At 29.6% G+C, this 19,578-nt stretch overlaps 1 protein-coding gene across 2 annotated transcripts in view; it reads left to right on the forward strand.

The window, feature by feature from the left end:
• The first annotated feature begins 5,770 nt into the window (after positions 1-5,770).
• LOC109606218 (ras-related protein Rap-2a) overlaps positions 5,771-19,578 on the forward strand; it is a 36,140-nt gene continuing 22,332 nt past the window's right edge. For both annotated transcript variants that reach the window (XM_049963523.1, XM_049963524.1), the window contains exon 1: positions 5,771-5,857. The gene's annotated coding sequence lies outside the window, so the exon portion shown is untranslated. The remainder of the gene's footprint in view (positions 5,858-19,578) is intronic.

The following is a 19,578-nucleotide window of genomic DNA, read 5'->3' on the forward strand; positions in this document are numbered from 1 at the left end:
TATTTGGATCTTTATGAATGTCTTTCAAAAACAATTCCTACAAATGTTTTGTAGTAATTTCGATTTTAACTGTTTACGAAGTCAAAATTGTCTAATTCAGTTTAAGGAACATCAGCATTAGTGTTATTTATAGCTATTTTTCCGAAACCCGTAGAATGTTATATTTAAATATCGTCTAAATTTTTTGTTTACGTTATGTTATATATTGTGCATTACATTTCAACTTACTATTTTCTGTGTTATACTGATTCACATTACTTAATTATTTAATATTTTTTCAGACATTTCAAATAATTACAGCTACTTACAAGACAAATCTTCGCTTCTTTATCTATCGATTTTACAACCGTTATCTCTTTTCTTCTTTTGTCTTCTCTTCTCTTTTCTTTCTTTTCTTCTCTTCTCTTTCTTTCTCTCCTTCTCCTGTCTTTATAAATCAATTATAATTGGATATATCCATTAAATTTTAATTAATTTATGATGATTTCAACTACCAAAAAAATTTAAGAGAGATTAAGGGAATTTTGAAATTTATTCAATAAAAATGGAATCACATAATATATTTTTTCATAAATTAGTTATATTTATAATTATCATTTCACACACTTGGTATATTTCGTAAATAGAGAGAACAGTCAAATTCTACTTATTTACAGATCAATTTTTTGTGGATCGCTTTTATACTACAAGTATTATTAATCTACTTTATATTATGAGCAATAATCAACAAATATGTGTCCCATCGTCTAGACGACAGAAGAATTTATTATATTTGCAATACACATATCATATTCATATGTAAATATAATATAATCTGTAGGTGATTGTCGTTGCTGTCCATCTATCTTTATATTTCAAGTCTATAGATTCTATATGTAAATTATTGTAATTAATAATCACGTTACACGGAGTGATAATCTACTTTATTCCTACTATGAGCAATATTCAACACATATGTTTCCCATCGTCTAGATGATAGCAGAATTTATTATATTTCCAATGTACATATAATTTAAGATCACGGTAAAGGATATTTTAGAATTTATAGGAGATTCATATAGTATATATATTGTATAAATATAGTATAATCTTTAGGGGCCTATCATTGATATCTATCTCTATATTTCCAATCTATGGATTTTATATATAAATTTTTGTAATTAATAATAACGTTACTGCATAATTTTATAACATAATAAAAGTCGCAATCTTAAATTTTAAGGACCTGCCTTTAAGAAGTGAGAACAGAACTGAACAGGGTAGAACTGAACAACGGAGCAGAACAGTATAGGAGTGCATAGGAGTTTCATTTAAAAAACATCGCAATTCGACAAACAAAATAACGTCTGTTATAATATTTCAAAAAGCAAAAATGACTTATTACATTATACGGACAAAATTTCATTTTGTTCATTTCAGCAAATGAAAAGTTTTATATTTTCTTTTTGTAGATTTTAACCCAATTACTGTCTTACACTTTATCATGTATTTATTAATTTTTATATTGATATAAAAATTATTCATAAGGTAACCGCTAAAATAAATTTTCACATCACTGTTAAAATGCTTTACAATAATATTTAATTGCTTGTGGCATATATATTTTCTTAAATATTGGATTTAATTTGAAGAAATTTTAGTTTTTAGTGAAAAAGGACACTCCGTTAGATAGTAAGAGAACTTAGTAATAATTTAGTGTAAACAATACCGAAGAAATTGAAATCATCACTATGCAAGGACACTTTCCAATTATGGGATATTGACTTAAGAACTACCCTCGAACTCAAGTAGCTGTGGGATTTAGTGGCTGGTAACGTCACTCTGTTCAACCATACCACTGACATCGCTATTACACAATAGAAGACAAAGGATGCAAGAGCTTGACGATTCATCCTGGGAACATGCGAGAAGCAAATATCCAGAAAACTTCAAGTGTAAAGTACTGGCAGAATTCTTTAATTACAAGTATGATGAGTCCATAACACTGATAATCTTGTTTCCAATTGATAAACCTCAAGGAAACTGTATCTCATTCTATAATCATGACCAAAATCCTCTTAACATTACCTGATCAATACAAGTATTTCTCTACGGCTTAAGAGTGCACCTCTGAGAAGTCGAAAACTGGAGTATTTGACATCTCGACTGCTACAAGAAGAGGACAGGCTTTCAATACTGAAGCTAAGTGCTTCAAATGTGGTAAGCCAGGTCATATAAAATCTCAATGTCGTACAAATGGGAAAAACAGTGGAAACAAACCTTGTGGAATTTGCTATAAAACAAATTATCTAGAAGAAATCTGAGACCTATGCTCCTTGTACATTCTGTAAGAAAACTAATCATATACCGAATATTTGTTTCTGGAATCCTGAGAAAAGAACAAAAAAAAAATGAAAATCATCGAAAGATCACCATGTGTGTTGAGAAAAATCCCAACACTAAATGCAAAGACAAGATTCTTTTCCATGTTGTGGAGACACTTCAAGAACAGAGGAAAGAAAAGATCTCAAAATGGAAGCACTGTACATGTCAACGTTGTGTCTGAGAATGTGTCATAGTCATTGCAGCTTATTAAAGATCTAAAAAAAGTAGCATTCGACATAAAGTCTGTTTTTCTTCATGGCAACATGGAAGAGAAAGTATTCATAAAGCTTCCAGAAGGATACAATTATCCTGCAAACATATTTTTAGTAAGGAAAGCCCTCTATGGACTCAGACAGACCCCTCAGCTATGGTACAAAAAGCTACCAGGTTTTTTAAAAGGTCAAGGATTTATACAACTCAAGTCAGATCAATGTGTGTTCAAGAACCCCAAGAATAAAAAGAAATTGTATTGTAGCGAGCAGCGGGCTATGCAACAACGCGCCAGAAAATTCGGGAAAGATACGGAACGCTCTGCCGACGATCGGTGAGCACAGCGTGTAAACCAAAAAGGGTTGAAAATAAATATCAGTGCCGTGAATATAAATAAATAGTATGTGTTAGTTTTTAAGTAATTATAAATAGAGTTTAGTTTAAGTTAGTGTCAATTTTATTTACACACTGCCCGAACCCCGAAAACTGTTACAGGATATTGGAATACGTCGATGACGGAATTATTTTTGGAGAAAATCAAGAAGAAATCAAAGATTTATTTAATGCTATGAGGAAAGAATTTGAGTTAACAATCTATGAAAAAACAAAGAACTATCTAGGAATGCAATTAGAGAAGACAGAGGATGAAATTTTGTTGAAGCAACATCAGTATGCCAAACAAATCCTGCAAGAATACAATCTTCAAGAATCAAAGCCAGTATTACACCAATCTTCAAGGCCAAGAAAAACACTAGAGAAAATCAACCAGATCAAGAAACAGAGAAGAATCAAGATATTCCATATAGATTATATTTAACATACAAAACCCGCCCTGATATGATTTTTGCAGTGAATCTAAACAACCTATATTCAGATGTAAACGTTAAAAGAAATCTACGCCACATCAATGGGACCAGAGAACTGATACACAGTCAAGAAGAAAGAAGATCTAACGAAACTAGATGTTTAATGCGACTCAGATTTCGCTGGAGATCAAAATGTACATCTGGATTCGTTATGATGTATATGAATGGGCCAATTCATTGGAACTCTAAGAAACAGAAAAGTGTATCTACTTCTGTTTGTGAAGCAGAGTACATATCAGCGGCTCAATGCTGCAAACAAATGAAAACCATCAATACCATTTTTCAAGAACTGATTGACAAGAAGACTAACCATATTGATATAAAACATCACTTTACCAGGGATGAACTTCAAAGAGGCTGGTTTAATATCAAACATTGTACTACTGATAAAAACGTGGCAGATGTATTTACAAAACCTTTGTGCCGTGTCAAGTTTAAAGAATTTGTTGATGTAAGGCTGATATACTCAATGCCAAATTGTATAGACTGTGTAAAGAGTGCAATGTAAACTATATATAATAACAATGTAATTTTATATAATTTTTTTTATTAAATTATGGTGTGTGGTAAACCACAACGGTCATTATCTTAAAAAGGTTTTCACGACACTGTTGGACGACAAAGCTATATCAAAATTATAATTAATAGTAGTCACAACAGTCTATTTTTCCATTCTAATTACGAAAAAAATATATTTATTATAGTTAGAGATAAAAAATCATATTCGTAAATAACAAAGAAGAGCACAGAGCACAATAAATTATATGTATTTATATCTATCTATTTATACATATTTTTCTTTGTAATATTAAATGTAAAATATGATAATAAAGTATTTTTCTAACATTTCTCAAAAAATTGTTTATATAAATTATCATTAAATTTCTTGAAATTTATGTAAACCACAAAAAAAAATGAAATACTTTACTTTTATTAAATGCTAAATGACGAAAAGCGCATTGGAGATAAACCTATATGTATCTGTTTGAATCGATACCTGTGTTTAAGGCAACAAGCATGCGCCAGTCGGATACTTAAACTTCGTTTCTGCAATTCACGATATTTCTAATTTCAGCTCAGAGTTGTTACTTTTTCTCACTAACCAAACGAAATTATTTATTGGTTGCATAATGAATATAGGGAATTCTAAAACATATACTTACTTCAGAATAAATAATATATTAGTAACATAATAAAATCCGTTAGAGGGAATTTTTATTTTTTTTTTAATACGTACAAGTATAATTCTGTTCAAATGTAATTATGTGTTCAATTAGTCGGTCCCGTGTGTTTATTAAGAACACAGAAGCATATTGTATTTCTAATCAAACAACTAATCAATTGAGAGTACAAGGACATTTGAATTAAGGGTATGTCCATGTTAATGTTTTGACTCAACCAGAGTCCTAATCAACTTAATGTGCCACTGACATATTGATAGGATAGAAAAATTGCTTTCACCAAATTAATTTCATGAAATATTATAAAACAGTGACATAATTATAATGAAATCATAATTAATTGCTGAATGACTTTTTTTTAATTTACACATTTGATATTGTCAAATTTTATAGTTGTTCCACGGCCATAAAAAATAAATATTTTTAAATTCATGAAATTTTCAGAAGGATACAAAGAATAAGCTTTTGTCGGTACAAAATAAAGAAGACCTTTGATAAACAATCTCAAATTTCTTATGAGAATATGTGAACAGAAATGGCTTATTCAGGAATCTTTTTATCAAATATTACAGAAAGTTCCTGTAAAGGATTGAAGCGGTTTATTTCAGAGCGAACCTATTTAAATAATTAAATTATTATTATATTATTATATAAAGTTCTAAAAGTAAAATTCAGGAAATATATAATGTTAGAATATGAATTGTTAGAATTTACTAAGTTTAATTGTTTATCATTTTTATTACCCTAGAAGTCGTTGAAAAGCCAATAATGTCTAAGGAACAAATTTGTGTAATATGGTGAAGCTTAAGCAATTTAAAGAACAATTTAGTTATTGTTCCCAATGATCTGTAACACAGTATTTTGAAAAATAAACTGTGACATTTTTTATTCATTCAAACCGAGGTTTTCTTCATTAATTTAGAGGTCGAGTCAGGAATTAACATATAGAAAAATTTTTGATCCAGTGTGAACAAAGCTTGCCGCAAAGCTTAAGACATGAGATTAGATGGTGAAGGAACAATCGCACTAGTTGAACAGTTCTAGCCTATGCACATGTTGAATATCAGCGTGGGCGCAGCCGCGGGCCCGGACCTCAACCGAAGCCGCTCCGGGAACAGTCAAAGATTCGCAGCCTACCTGTTGGTTCGAGTAGTGGCGGTATACTTCACCATCTAGTGTCCAGTTTGACGTCTCGTATCGTCCAATCCCGCCTGCTTATACTCCATCCTTTTATTGGTGAGTCGGTGAATCAATTATTATTTATTGGTTGCCCAATTTCTTCCAAATTTTGATTTTACAATAAATTAGCAATCTTTACAAATTGGAAACGAAATTTATTTGGAATATTCTTCTTATACGTTAGAAATTTTGTGTTTTGAATAAAATATTTTTTAAAGTGTGCTAAATGAATGTAACAGTTTTTAGTTATTTTCAAATAGCAATATGCTAAGCTCATTTAAGCTCAAATTAAAATTTAAACTTTTTGTGTGTTGAAATTGTTGTTATCGTATAGATTCGAACGCGATATTCGATTTGATAACTCAAATCATGATTTTAGAGAAAAAACACGAGTTATCAAGTAAAAATTACACCAAATTTTCACCCTGGAGTGAACCAATTTGCTTCGAGTTATAGATGTTCGACTTAAAAAAGTTCGATTGTATTATAATATGTTATATTACTACAATATAAATGGAAATACAAAAGATATTTAATCAAATTTAATTTTATATTATTATTATTTATATAGAGCACATTTGATGGAATGTGCATAAAAAAATTGTATTCGTCATCTTATGAATTTTTGGCCAATTTAAAAATGTCTGAGAATAATTCTGACATAGACATTTAATCAATTTTTCTACAATTTTTTACTGTATACAACATTATATTTTTTTGAGCTATATTCATTAAAATGTATCATTAAAAAATCAGAGAGATAATGGAAAGCGCATCGGTAGCATTTTGCAAAAACAACAATGGGTAAATTAAAATGATGTGTTGGAACATACAGATAATGGATATACTTGATTCGTTCATAAGCTAGCTGAATAATTTATGGGCTAACTGGCTATAAACAGAAAACAAAATGAAACTAGAACTTGTCCTGATGTCGAACCTGAGATTGATGGTTTGTAACAGCATTTCTAAATATTACTTTTGTACTTTTTTGATATCAACTCGAATGCAGTTTGTTATTAAATTAGTCAGAAATCATAGTCGATAAAAATATAATATTGCTAAAGTATCACTTCAGAAATCTAGATACCCAGCTATAACCCGTATAACTTATATCGTGACATCCCAAAACTTGTCTCAAAATTCACACAAGATAGGTAGGTCGCAACTTAAAAAGTCAGAGGTCAAAATTCACAAATTTCGATTTTTTTGCACATTTTTTGTAAGTATCTCGTTTCCTATGGGTTTTGTGCTACTTGTATGTGTGTGTATCAATATTGTAAAGAATTAAGTTCTTTACAACTTTTGTTTTAAATATTTATTCATATTTCGAACCTTAATTGAGATAGAGGGCAGAGAGCTTGCTGCTACAGTATCATTTGAGGTCAACTGGTAGTCTCGATCGAAAATACGTTGTATAAAGTTTATAAATTATTGCTAAATATATAATTACCATTTTTTATTAATTATTACATTATATTAATATTTTTTTGCTTACTTATCTATTTTTAATTTCTATTTCCTCACATATAGTATTTGTAGCTGCATAGCATAGACCCATTTACACAAAACATTTTCTTTTCTACTTCGCCCATAAGAAACTCCTCCTTCTGTTTTCATTGATTTCATAAGACTTTGCTCAATTACAGTCCATGTTCAATATCTGTCCATATACCAGAATTGAATTTTTCTGTTCGTTTTACAGTGAAAAATCCATTTTTAATGTTCTTAAAAGTTTGTTTATCCATAGTTTCTTCCAACTTTAACATATCTTTAACATATAAGTGTGCTGATTTTGCTTATAAGAAGTGACCACTGGCGTGAAAATACAGCAGCATTTTGCGAACTGCATCAAGATATTCTTTAAAAAACCCAAGTCTTTCAGCGCGAACAAAATCAAGTGCTATTGAAACCATTTCGAAAAGTCGCACCCATAACTGTGCTGTTGGACCTTGAGCTTTTAATTCATCCAGTTTGTTCAGAAATGTCGCAGGAAAAAAGGTTGAGCAACCTATGTTTCCGTAGGAAACTTCTCGAGAAGTTATTTACTGTATTAACTGATCCAAAGTACGGTATTCAAATTTCATATCTTTAAAAATTATCATTGATAATGCAAGTCGTCCTTAAGTCCAGTTCCGTCATTAGCATATGAAATCCTCCTAATTTTACAACTATTGTACATAATGATGAGTTAGCATCTGATGCAGCTACCATTTCACATGCTTTAGGGTATAAGGGTTGATCAAAAGTAATCAGACACGTTTTTTGTACAGGACTGACAGGATTATCAATAAAAGGTAGAAACATAATTTGAGATGTTGAAAAGTTCTTGTTATTTTTAGTTTAGCTGTTCAAGATAACCATTCCACCCTGGCAACGATGCAATATCTCTCCACTTCCCATACGCCACAAAAAATCAACTCCGTTAATATTTTTTTCTGTGAATGCTTCATCATCGTGTAAATTTTCGACATGAACTTTACTGTATCCAGGTAGAACTGGAGAGAATTTAATTTTCTACAATATTGATAAGAAATACAAGTAGCGTAAAACCCATAGGAAACGAAATATTTACAAAAATGTGCAAAATATTGATTTTTGTGATTTTTGTCTTCTGACTTTAAAAGTTGCGGCCATCCTATCATGTGTGAATTTCTCGATTTCCGAGATAGTCACCTAATTTTGACTAAGATGACTGGACTAATACTGTATTAGTTGCTTTGTGAGAAAAATTATTTCTTCTAATTAGTCTAGACTAGATTATAAAATAATTATTTAGCTGTTTTCTCCTCAACTTAAACTAAAATTTTTTAAAAGAGGTAATAAAAGGATTAAATTGATTTACTAATTTCTACTATTAACTTTTTTTGAAGATATATGAAAATTGACGACCACATATATAAGAATGCGAAGATAATTGGAAAATTTGTTTTTTAACAGAAGCAAATCGGGGAAATCTTATCCTATTCTATCGTTATCAGGTTAACTGTATATATTTATATTTATATTTATATTTGGAAATATCTATCTCAGCCCATTCCGTATTCGTAAAAAATATTGTCAGTTGAAAAATAAATGAATTACTTATGATGATGGGCTGATATATATTTTCTGAAATCAGTTTTTCCATAGGACTATAAAAGTGATATTCAGTAAAAATGTGACCAGAAAATACTTGGATATGAAATTTAATTCAAAGATTATGTTAATTAGGCAATTCATAATATATTTTTGTATTAGTCGTTCTTCGAATTTTGGTGAATTTAATTCTTTTTATAATTGGAAATCTCAATGATTATAAAAATACAATTTTCAGAATTTTAACATACAAAATTATTGTAACGCAATTAAGTAAAATTAAATGTTTCATTAAATGAAAATTCCTTTAAGTGGTGGTGGTATCTGGTTATTACATAAAAATAACATATGCGACTTGTCTTATTGTTGAGCTAATAAACTTTACCATCAACAATGTATTTTCTAATAACACCGCCCTTGCAATTGTTTCAATTAAGATGGAGTGCCAACCCTAATTGTATTTGTCTCTGTATACTGGGTACACAGAACGAATTGCATTGACGTAACGATTAATATCCTTTTCAATATAAACTTCAATGTCCAATATTAAAATGGATATTGGAAAACCGCAGAGTAAATTTAAAATACCACTTTGACATAATGTTCTAATTTGTCCCAAGCTTATTACTTTTAATTGTTTTCCTATTTCTAAAGAATATTTACATAGTTCGTTAATAATGTAAATTATTTAAACCTATAAAATTTGATAAACACAATTTTATATATACATTATTTTTTTTTCATATTAAACATTTTTTTTAAATGTTTTATAATATGTTTATCAAAGCGAACATTACATAATAATTATTACTGTTATTCGTAAGTCAAAAGTATAAAAAGTAAATTATTTACATGTCAAAAATGTATTTGGAAAAACTTATATCAATTAAAATATAGCACAATTTAAAGAATCAATGACATTTCAAACTTATATATTTTAGTAAATTAATCATAAATGGTAATAATTTTAGTAAAATCGTAAAGATTTTAGAAGAATTAGAAGATAATGCACCATTTTTTAGAAGAAACCACAAAAATAATTCTATTGTACTCAGTTGAAAAAGTCAGACGTTATATTTAGTGTTAATCGATGAATGAGATTGGAGCACTGTTAAATTGTTTGCTCTTGTGCCGAGATTCAAATGTTTATTAAAAATTACCTTATACAGAAAACATTAATTAGACAAATTATTTAAAATGTTATAATTACTAAACTTGCAGCCATTTTGTACAGTCCGTACCACGTACAATAAACTGATTCGCTATAGTCATTTTCTCTTAAAGTACGCCTCTGAGGTTAAAATCCAATCGAAGTCAATCAAATTAAGGGTGATTGAATTACCAACAATCAAATCACTCTACAATATAAGCAGTAATGAATCGCAGTGTGAGAAAAATAGAGCAAATCATTATTAGCGATATCATTTTAAAATTAATTACTATACTGCAAAAAATAAATAGTTTTTTATTCAAATTTGAATACTCCTGCAATTAGTCTAATTGCTAAAAACAACATTTTTTTTTCAAAAATCATTTTTATTCATCAATATAATCTCCTTTTAGAGTAATACAATCGTTCCAACGCCTTTCCAACATTTCTATACCATGTTTATAAAAGGATTTATTCTTTGCTTCAAAATAGGATTCAATTTCGGCAATGACCTCCTCATTCGACCCAAATTTTATCCCTGGAGCATTTTCTTGAGATCAGCAAAGAGCTAGTAGTCGATGGGGGCTAAATCTGGCGAATACGGGGGGTGGGGAAGCAAATCAAAGCCCAACTCCTTCAATTTTGCCTTTGTTTTCATGGACTTGTGGCTTGCTTTTTGTTTCACTGAAAGCAATCGCGGCACCCACTTGGAAAAAACCTTTTTCATGATCAATTTTTTATGAAGGATTGTAAATACTAGGGAATGCAATATCGTTAAAAATTTTCGATACCGGCATTTCGATATTTTCGCTTTTAGAACCGGTAATACCGGTAAAATACCGGTATTAGTATTATTTTAAAAAAATAAACAAAATTAAAATTCACTTGATTTCAAAAAACATATGTGATCCAACGTACCGTTTAACCTCGATCTTATTTTTGTGGTTATATGTTGAGCAGCCGAAAAGGCTCGTTCTGATTCCACACTTGTTGGTGGTATTTTTAACAAGTATTCATAAGCAAGCTTTAGATGCACGCCCCCTAATTCCATGCTCTTAAAAAAATTGTAATTCTTTTTTAAGTTTATGTTCTATTTCCAATCTTTTGTTTTCTTTCTTTGGGGTTGGAACATACATCACTGCTTTGTTAATCACATTCTCTAATTTGTTTTTTAATGAAACAGTTGCAATATTAATAGCAACTGGTGTATCTTCATCTTCAAGATCTGGTAATTACTTTTAATTTCTAGGCGTTTTATAAGAGGATTCAATATGTTTGTAATAGAACCTTTTTTAAGTTTAGGACATAAGTCTGCATCCGTTTCGATTTCGTTTTATGAAGCGTTATGTAAATATTGCAAAACTTGACATATGTTTGTTCGTCTTTGCATTATTCTATACTTCAGAGCATTTATCAATTCAATACTTATTTTACTTTTTTGTGTAACAAGCGTGTCAATCATAAATTTAAACGTCGCGTCTGCAACAAGAAGATTGGAATCTCTTCTGCATAGTGCTTCGACTGCTAATTTAATTGGTGACAATGCATAAATGATTTCAGAAATTAATAGAAACTCCACTTCGGAAAAGACTATGTTTGATTTTAAATTAATTAATGCTTTTTGGACACAATACCGTAATTGGTAAAACCTTTCCTACATAATAAGTAAACTATTCCATCGTGTTATGACATCCAATTGCAAATTCAATTCTTTTCCAAATTGTAGTTTTACATATTTTTGTAAATATTGATCATTTTTTTTTTTTTGGAGATCTTCTGAAAATTTTAATGACACTTCTAATTTATGTTACCAGCGGTGATAAATTAGCGTAATTGAAATTTATTTCAGAGTTAACAGAACCAAACTCTAGGACAACACCATCATCTGTAATTTTTTTATCTTCTTCATTGTCAGTTTCTAAGTCATTGTCATCAATTATCTACATCACTATCACAATTGTTAGATTTGGATTCAATTGGTTGAATTTCAGCATCAACAGGCACTAAACTGGAGTTGTTTTTGTAAAGGACATCTCTGACAGCTAGGTGGATGCCATGTGCAAAACGTAACTGATGTTCGACTTCAATCAAATGTCCGAGTTTTACCATAACTGACGCACCATCTGTCGATATACAAACAATGTCATATGTTAAGTTGAGATCAAATTCTTGTAATTTTATTTTCAAAATCTCCAAACATTTTTCCGTTGGCACTTTTCCATGTAAACGGGCTAGTCCAATGTTCATTCGTCGAATGTTAAGCTAAATCGGTTGCCTTTCGATTTTAAATCAAACAGTTCTTTAATAATTTCTATTCTTATCTTCTTGCTATATTCAGTGATCATAGATTTTATTGTTGCAGCTGATTTTGGTAGATCATTATATCCTCTTGCATGTAACCCTTTTCTTATATCTTCCGAAGAGCAGAAAATTCTAAATGGTAGTCTATCACGCGCAACCATACGAGCCAGGATTTCACATAACTGTTCCTTCTTTTGATTTTGAAAATAATAATTTAATGTTTTTGGTAGCTTTTGACTAGAACAAGACGCATCATTTTCATTATCTGCTGCTACGACGCTTTTAGTTTTTAAATTTATGTTATGTCGAGATTTCAAGTGAGTGTGAAGGCCACTTGTGGATCCTCCCTGACATTTGATTTCTTTTGTGCATCTTTTACATTTTGCTACTTGCCCTTGATTATCAACTAAATAATAATGTCAAATCGAATTAACGTCGCTCCCTTTTTTGTGTTCTCGAAATATATTAGGTTCCGAATTCATACTTTTGATTCTAAAACAATTATTATAATTAATTAATAATTTTAAAAAAGTATGCCCGAACTTCCGAAGACGACGTTCGTATTTTATTCTCTCGCAATTTTTTGTACATATTTGTTATTAGGCTCAATAAAGAGTCTCCTTGGGAGTTACTTAGTGATTTATTTACTAGTTCGCCCTTTCCCTTTTACCTCACCGAGGGATAATCGTGAAACAGTAAAAAAGTAAATCTAAGTTATTAATGAACCATAAAATAAGTTTTATGAATAGGAAATTTATTTATCTGCATCATATTTAATAGTGCTGACGCGTATGTATATAATATTTAATGGATATTGTACATAAATTTACAATCAAAATTAACACTAATATTGTTCACAACATAGTTGCTCAATTTACAAGACAAATATTTATTTAATCTTTTCTAGGATACATATATTTCATGGTTCTTAAACTCTAGGACTACCAAATTTACTTACGTTTATTAATTATTGCACAAGCACAAAACTAACAACTTTTACTCTCAATTTGTGTCTACGTACTAATAAAATACTCCGCACTGAATTAACAGCCTTTAGCTACAGTGGACGGGATCTCATATGATTCTAAGTAAATGGGAGATTCCCCGAATCAAGCTTCCATGTAACGTGTATCAACTAGCGCTAATGTTCCAATACCGAAAATACCGGTATTTTTAAGGTGAATATCGGTATTAATACGGGCGAAAATTTGGACGGTATCCCGGTTTTCGGTATACCGGTATACCGGGATTGCATTCCCTAGTAAATACGCTTCCAGATGATATCTATGTCATTTCTGCAATCTCACGGACCTTCACTTTGCGATTTTTCATTATGATTTTTAACATTTCACTCACATTTTCCGGTGTAACGGCTTCCAATGGCCTACCCGAACGTTCCGCATTGTTTGTGTCCGTACGACCATGTTTAAACTTAGCATACCACCGACAAATTGTTGCTTTGGATGGAGAGAAGTCCGGGTAATGTTTTTCAAGCCATTGCTGGGCTTCTACGGTGTTTTTACCCATTAAAAAACAATGTTTTATCAACACGCTAAACTCACTTTTCTCCATTTTTCAAACAAATTACAAAGTAACTTTACTCTAACCTCGATATACTGCTGTTTGTGGTCCGATCGACTTGAAATTTTTACACGTTTCATGTAAATGTTCGTACTCTAGGGAAACGTGGCCAGTTTGGTACTACTAGAACCATTTCTGAGTGAGTCCGTGAGTTCTGAGACTTATTGAACGATGTGTTATATACGTACTCGTATATGTATATGTATGTACTTACTTGCGACTTCGTCCGATAGCGTGTTGAATATGATCGTTTTCTAGACGGTGATCTCGAGATTCCAAAGATCTACGTTACTAACTAAATAAAATAACCTATAAATAATTTATCAATTTCAATGTTAATGTGAATATTGAACACAATGTACTTAATTTATAATTATTTATAATTATTACTTAAAGGTAAAAAGGGAAAGCAGTAAAAATGTAACAAAATATTTTGAATTAAGATAAGATAATACTAGAAGAACGGATCGTTGGAATTATAAAAGATACCTATCAATCAAATCAAACTATCAATCTATCGTTGGTGGGAGAAGTGGTGGGAGGTGCCCGACGGCCCAGTGGTGGCATGCGGGTGAGCTGCGCGTGGTACTGGACAGTACTTGGACATTGCAACATTACTTTACTTTTCTAAAATAAAAGAATTTTTCTAAAATAAAAGTAGCCTAAGTTACTCCTTATTACAACAGCTGCCTGCCAATAAAAGGCCCGTCAAAATGAGTTCAGCCATTTCAAAGATTAGCCGAAACAAACAGACAGACAAACACAGAGACAAAAATTGTAAAAGATGTTATTTTGGCGTATGTACCGTATTTATGAATATAAATACTACATATGCATGTAGTAAAAAACGGTTATTTCAATATTACAGACTCTCCAATTTTATTTATATGTATATCTATACATTCTACTTGTTAAATTTAAAATTGATTTTATAAAATAAATTGTTAATTTTTAACAATTTTAATAATAAATAACACAAAGTTATTTTATTAAATTTTAAAAAATATATTTTTTACCTATTTAACAAAAATTTTTAAATTTATTTAAACCCTATTTAATACGCACATGCATTATACCAATGTTAAATCCAATATTCTATATTGTCGTTACGGAACTGATAAAATGATGACGATGAATTTTGTAGCAAAAAACCATTAATATCAAATGATTCATATTCTAATACTCTTTAATAATGCTCATGTGTTATATCGATAGATAAAGAGATTATTTTAATTTTTAGATCGTGATATATTGATCTAATTAGTTTTGTACACAATTGTTCATATTAAAATATAATCTTATATCAACAATAGGAAAATATTTAATATCTCAAAAATCTTAATTTTATATATATTGAAATTTTTTATCTACATTTATATTTTTTTTTAAATAATAGTATAGTTTTAAATTTACCTTTAGTTTCATTTAACATATTTAGCTTTTAAGTTTTTTCTTTGACAACCATAAAAAAATTTCTATTATTTGATTAATACAAAACTCATGAACTTAAATATGTCTAAGTAAATCATTTTGTCAACGCAAGCGAAATATGTTTCGGTGCCCAGTCAGTGAACTTTCACTTCACATACACACATACGATTTAATTAATGTTCATAAAATATGTACATATTTTATGGACATTAATTAAACCGTGTAGTGCATATTGTATTGTGTTTTTGTAAAACCGAATTTACAAGACATTTCCCACATTGTCTTTGATAATGTAACAATTGAGAAACAATATGGATATATACGGACAGATCCATTACTTTTCGACGAAAGTATGCGCGCATAAATAACCGATTTGGATGCCCAAAAATTTAAGATGATCCTAAAAATTTGACCCCGAGTCGATCAAATCCGGCCACTGGAATTTTTTTTGAAATTAGATAAGTCAATATTTTAGTCATTTTCAAAAAATTGTATCTCAGCTTCTATATAGATTTTAGAGTTAAACTTATTTTCGAAAAAATAAACTTCTAAGTAAACAACTACATTAGCAAAATTTTACCTGCCTTCAAAATGCTGACAAATCTACAGCTTCCAAAGTATAAAGTTAAATAACTAATGCTATTTTTTGTGGAGGTATAGTCTGTTGTATATATGTATGTATATATGTATATAAGTATTTATTAGAGCATAATTATGCTAATTCCGAAAATAAGGAGATCCATGACTAGCTTTGCAATAAAGGTGAAGAATTCTAGAACAACATTATTAGTATAATCCATTGTTTAAATTTAATAAGTTTTTATATATAATCATTTTAATAAATATATTTGATCAACAACATTATTATTATATGTTTATTAGTTATCTTTTATTCGAATTTTTGTTTTAAAAAAGGAGAAACTATGGTGCGTAGCGGCGAACACTGCAAGCGAAAATGAACCTTGAGGTGGTAATGCAATTATCTAACCGATAGTAAGATTGCTTCTCCAAAACATCATAACATTTAACAATTTATTAAAAAAACTATCCTAAACACAATTATTTTGCTTTAAAATAATTTTCGAACAAGAATACATTTTTTATAGTTTTAACTTTAAGCCATTAAGCATTTATTATGTTAAGGCTAGTAATCTCATAACGAACAAAATTTACAGATACTTATATTTTAGATTAATGTAACTAAAGACTCCATCAAGTACAAATATTAGTATACGTTCGCTTTATTGTGAGCTCCATAACGACAATCAACAAGTTTATACTTGGTGATTAAATAACAACATTAAAGCCTTTACTACCTAACTTAAGGTCGTATTATAACTTGTCTCCAGCTTCTGATGCACCTAGCTAAACTCAGTAGCCAACCTCCTATCGAGAACTTTCTGTTTTCTTCTACTAACAAGCCTTTTTATATTTTTCAACAGTGGCGGGAGAAAATTTCACTTGAAACGGGTTTTCTACTTCTGGGAGCCTCAAAATATTACTAAATGCAGTATATCTGCACATTCTGTGAACATGGATCAATTACCCGTTTAAAGCGGTAAAAAAATAACTACCTACCATTTCAGGGCCAATAAAATGGTAGAACGTGGGGACGTCGATGAGGATCGAGAACCCTGATTATTTCACATGAACGACTACTTGCCTCTCATTCTACTTAGTATTAGCGCCCTAATCATAATGTGTCTTTTAAAATGAAGTCAAATATGTAAACTACTAATATTGATAAAATTAAATTTTCTATCAAAAAAGTTAATGATACCGTTCAATGGTTATTTTAAAATATCCAGTTAGTCTATGAACTAGCCAAGTTTGCACATTACCCATAGTATATAAACTATGTTATATGTGTCATTCATTTTTTCTTTATTAAATTACAGTATAACGAACGAAACCCCACAATTCGACGATACATTTCCGCGACTAACACATTTATGTAGTCCATTACTCTTCCAGCTCTTTCGTAATTTTTTATTTGTGTCAATATCACACAACATTACAATCAATTTAAAAGCATGTGAAGCCTCTCTCGTACAATATCCTTTGAGAGATTCCACCATTAACTTAACAAAACTTTGGTCAACGCCTTCTAGAATTCAATTTCTTTTTGAATCTTGCAAGGCAAACGGCATTTATGAAGTAAATTGCTTTTCATAAAAACTGATTTCGAAATCAACCCTTTGCATTTTTTGCCTGTATTAAATTATCCATCCCCATCTCTTTGTCTATAAAATGTGAGGTGAACAAACCTTTCATTAACCTTCTGCATTGAATAGACTTATAAAATAAATAAAAAAAAATTTTCTCATTTATTATTTATATTAAATTAAACATTCGGTTTATTTCATCTTTTTTATATTCAATGCTCTGTGAGTGGATAATTTTATAATAATAAAAGTTTAATAAATAAACCAAGTTTTCAACAAATATATTTGTGCCACATGAATTATATTTCATACTAAATTAATATAACATAATATCCTATGACGAATAATTATACAATCGGGAATGTTTGTGTATGCAGATAAATGAAAATCAATAATGATAAACTTTATCACCTCAATAAATGGCATATATAGATATAACAGTTCATTTATTAATGAACTTACCTAAAATCGACCTAATGATTCGAAACTAAAATACAAAATAAATTACAGATAATATTTTTCTGGACATTATTATAATAATAATATAATCTTCTTCTAATTATAATAATTATATAATAATAGTAATATATTTAACGACCCAATTATTTAAAGTTTCTTTCATTATATTAAAAACATGTCTTCATAATACATTATATTCTCAAACAAATTACCTTCTAAACTATAGTAAAAATTTTGCGAGACCTAAATTCTCTTTACAATTTTAATATATATAGGGAGTTCAATTCGGAAATCGAGATACCCAGCTATAAACTTGTATAAACTTATATTTTTTCTTCCCAAAACTTGTACATAATGGTGAATTAGCATGTGATGCAGCTACCATTTCACGTACTTTATAGTAGAGGGGTTGATCAAAAGTAATCACACACGTTTTTTGTCCATGTGACTTAGCAATATTGAGAGCGCAATGTAAAGTTGTGTAAATAGTGTTTACGTGACTGGTAGGATTATCAATAAAAGGAAGAAATATAACTTGAGATGTTGAAAAGTTCTTGTTATTTTCAGTGAGCTGTTCAACATATTGTACACTTGTACAAGTGCGCCAGACTCTGAAGATAATAATAAAAAATGATAATTATATATTTAGCAATAATTTGTAAACTTTATACTACGTATTTTCGATCGGGACTACCAGTTGACCTCAAATGATGTAGCAAATGTAGCCGCGCGCTCTCTGCCCTTTACCTCGACAACGGTTCGTCGTATGAAAAAAATTTTAAAACAATAATTGTAGAGAATTTAATTGTCTGATAAGAAATAAAAGTATGGGTTTTACGCTAGAGATATTTAAAAATATATGCAAAAAATCGATTTTTGAGACTTTTGAGCTCTGAATTTTTAAGTTGCGGCCATCCTATCACGTGTGAATTTTGAGACAAGTTTTAAGATGTCAAAATATAAGTTCATACGAGTTTATATCTGGGTATCTCGATTTCTAAGAATTTTTCTCTTAATTTTTGATTAAGATGACTGGACTAAAAAAATTTTCCATAATTTTCATTATTACAGCTTAGTACATTTAAAATTTGTGACACAATCTTATTATCAAGTTCTATAACTGTCATTAGCAAATTAATTGTATTTTGTATTTCTAATGAAATTCTTCTTTTTATCAAACGTTTTCATTATTCAAATTACGTTTAATTGCTTATTCAAATTTACATCTTTTGTCAAAAATCCCCTTTTAAATATTTATAAGTATTAAAATTTAATTTTCTGTACAAATTTGTATCACAAACAATAAAATATCATATATCATCATCACATTGAACAAATTTAATTTCATTTTGTTCATATAAATATACGGGACGCATCACAAACTTCAAGTATTCTATAATATGTCAATAATAAAAGTAATTTTAAGAACGTGTGAAAACAATCAGTCTCTAATTTCAATCAGAATCTTCTTTTTTCTTCTACAATAAGAATTGTGGTCGTCTAATGATCCCTCATCAACTTTGTTTTCATCAAATTTTGTTAAATAACTCACATTTTGACAAAAATTACATCTCCATATATTTTATATATAATATATTTTCTCTTTTCTGAGT

This window comes from Aethina tumida, chromosome 2 (genome assembly GCF_024364675.1).
Source record: "Aethina tumida isolate Nest 87 chromosome 2, icAetTumi1.1, whole genome shotgun sequence".
NCBI classification, from domain to species: Eukaryota; Metazoa; Arthropoda; class Insecta; order Coleoptera; family Nitidulidae; genus Aethina; species Aethina tumida.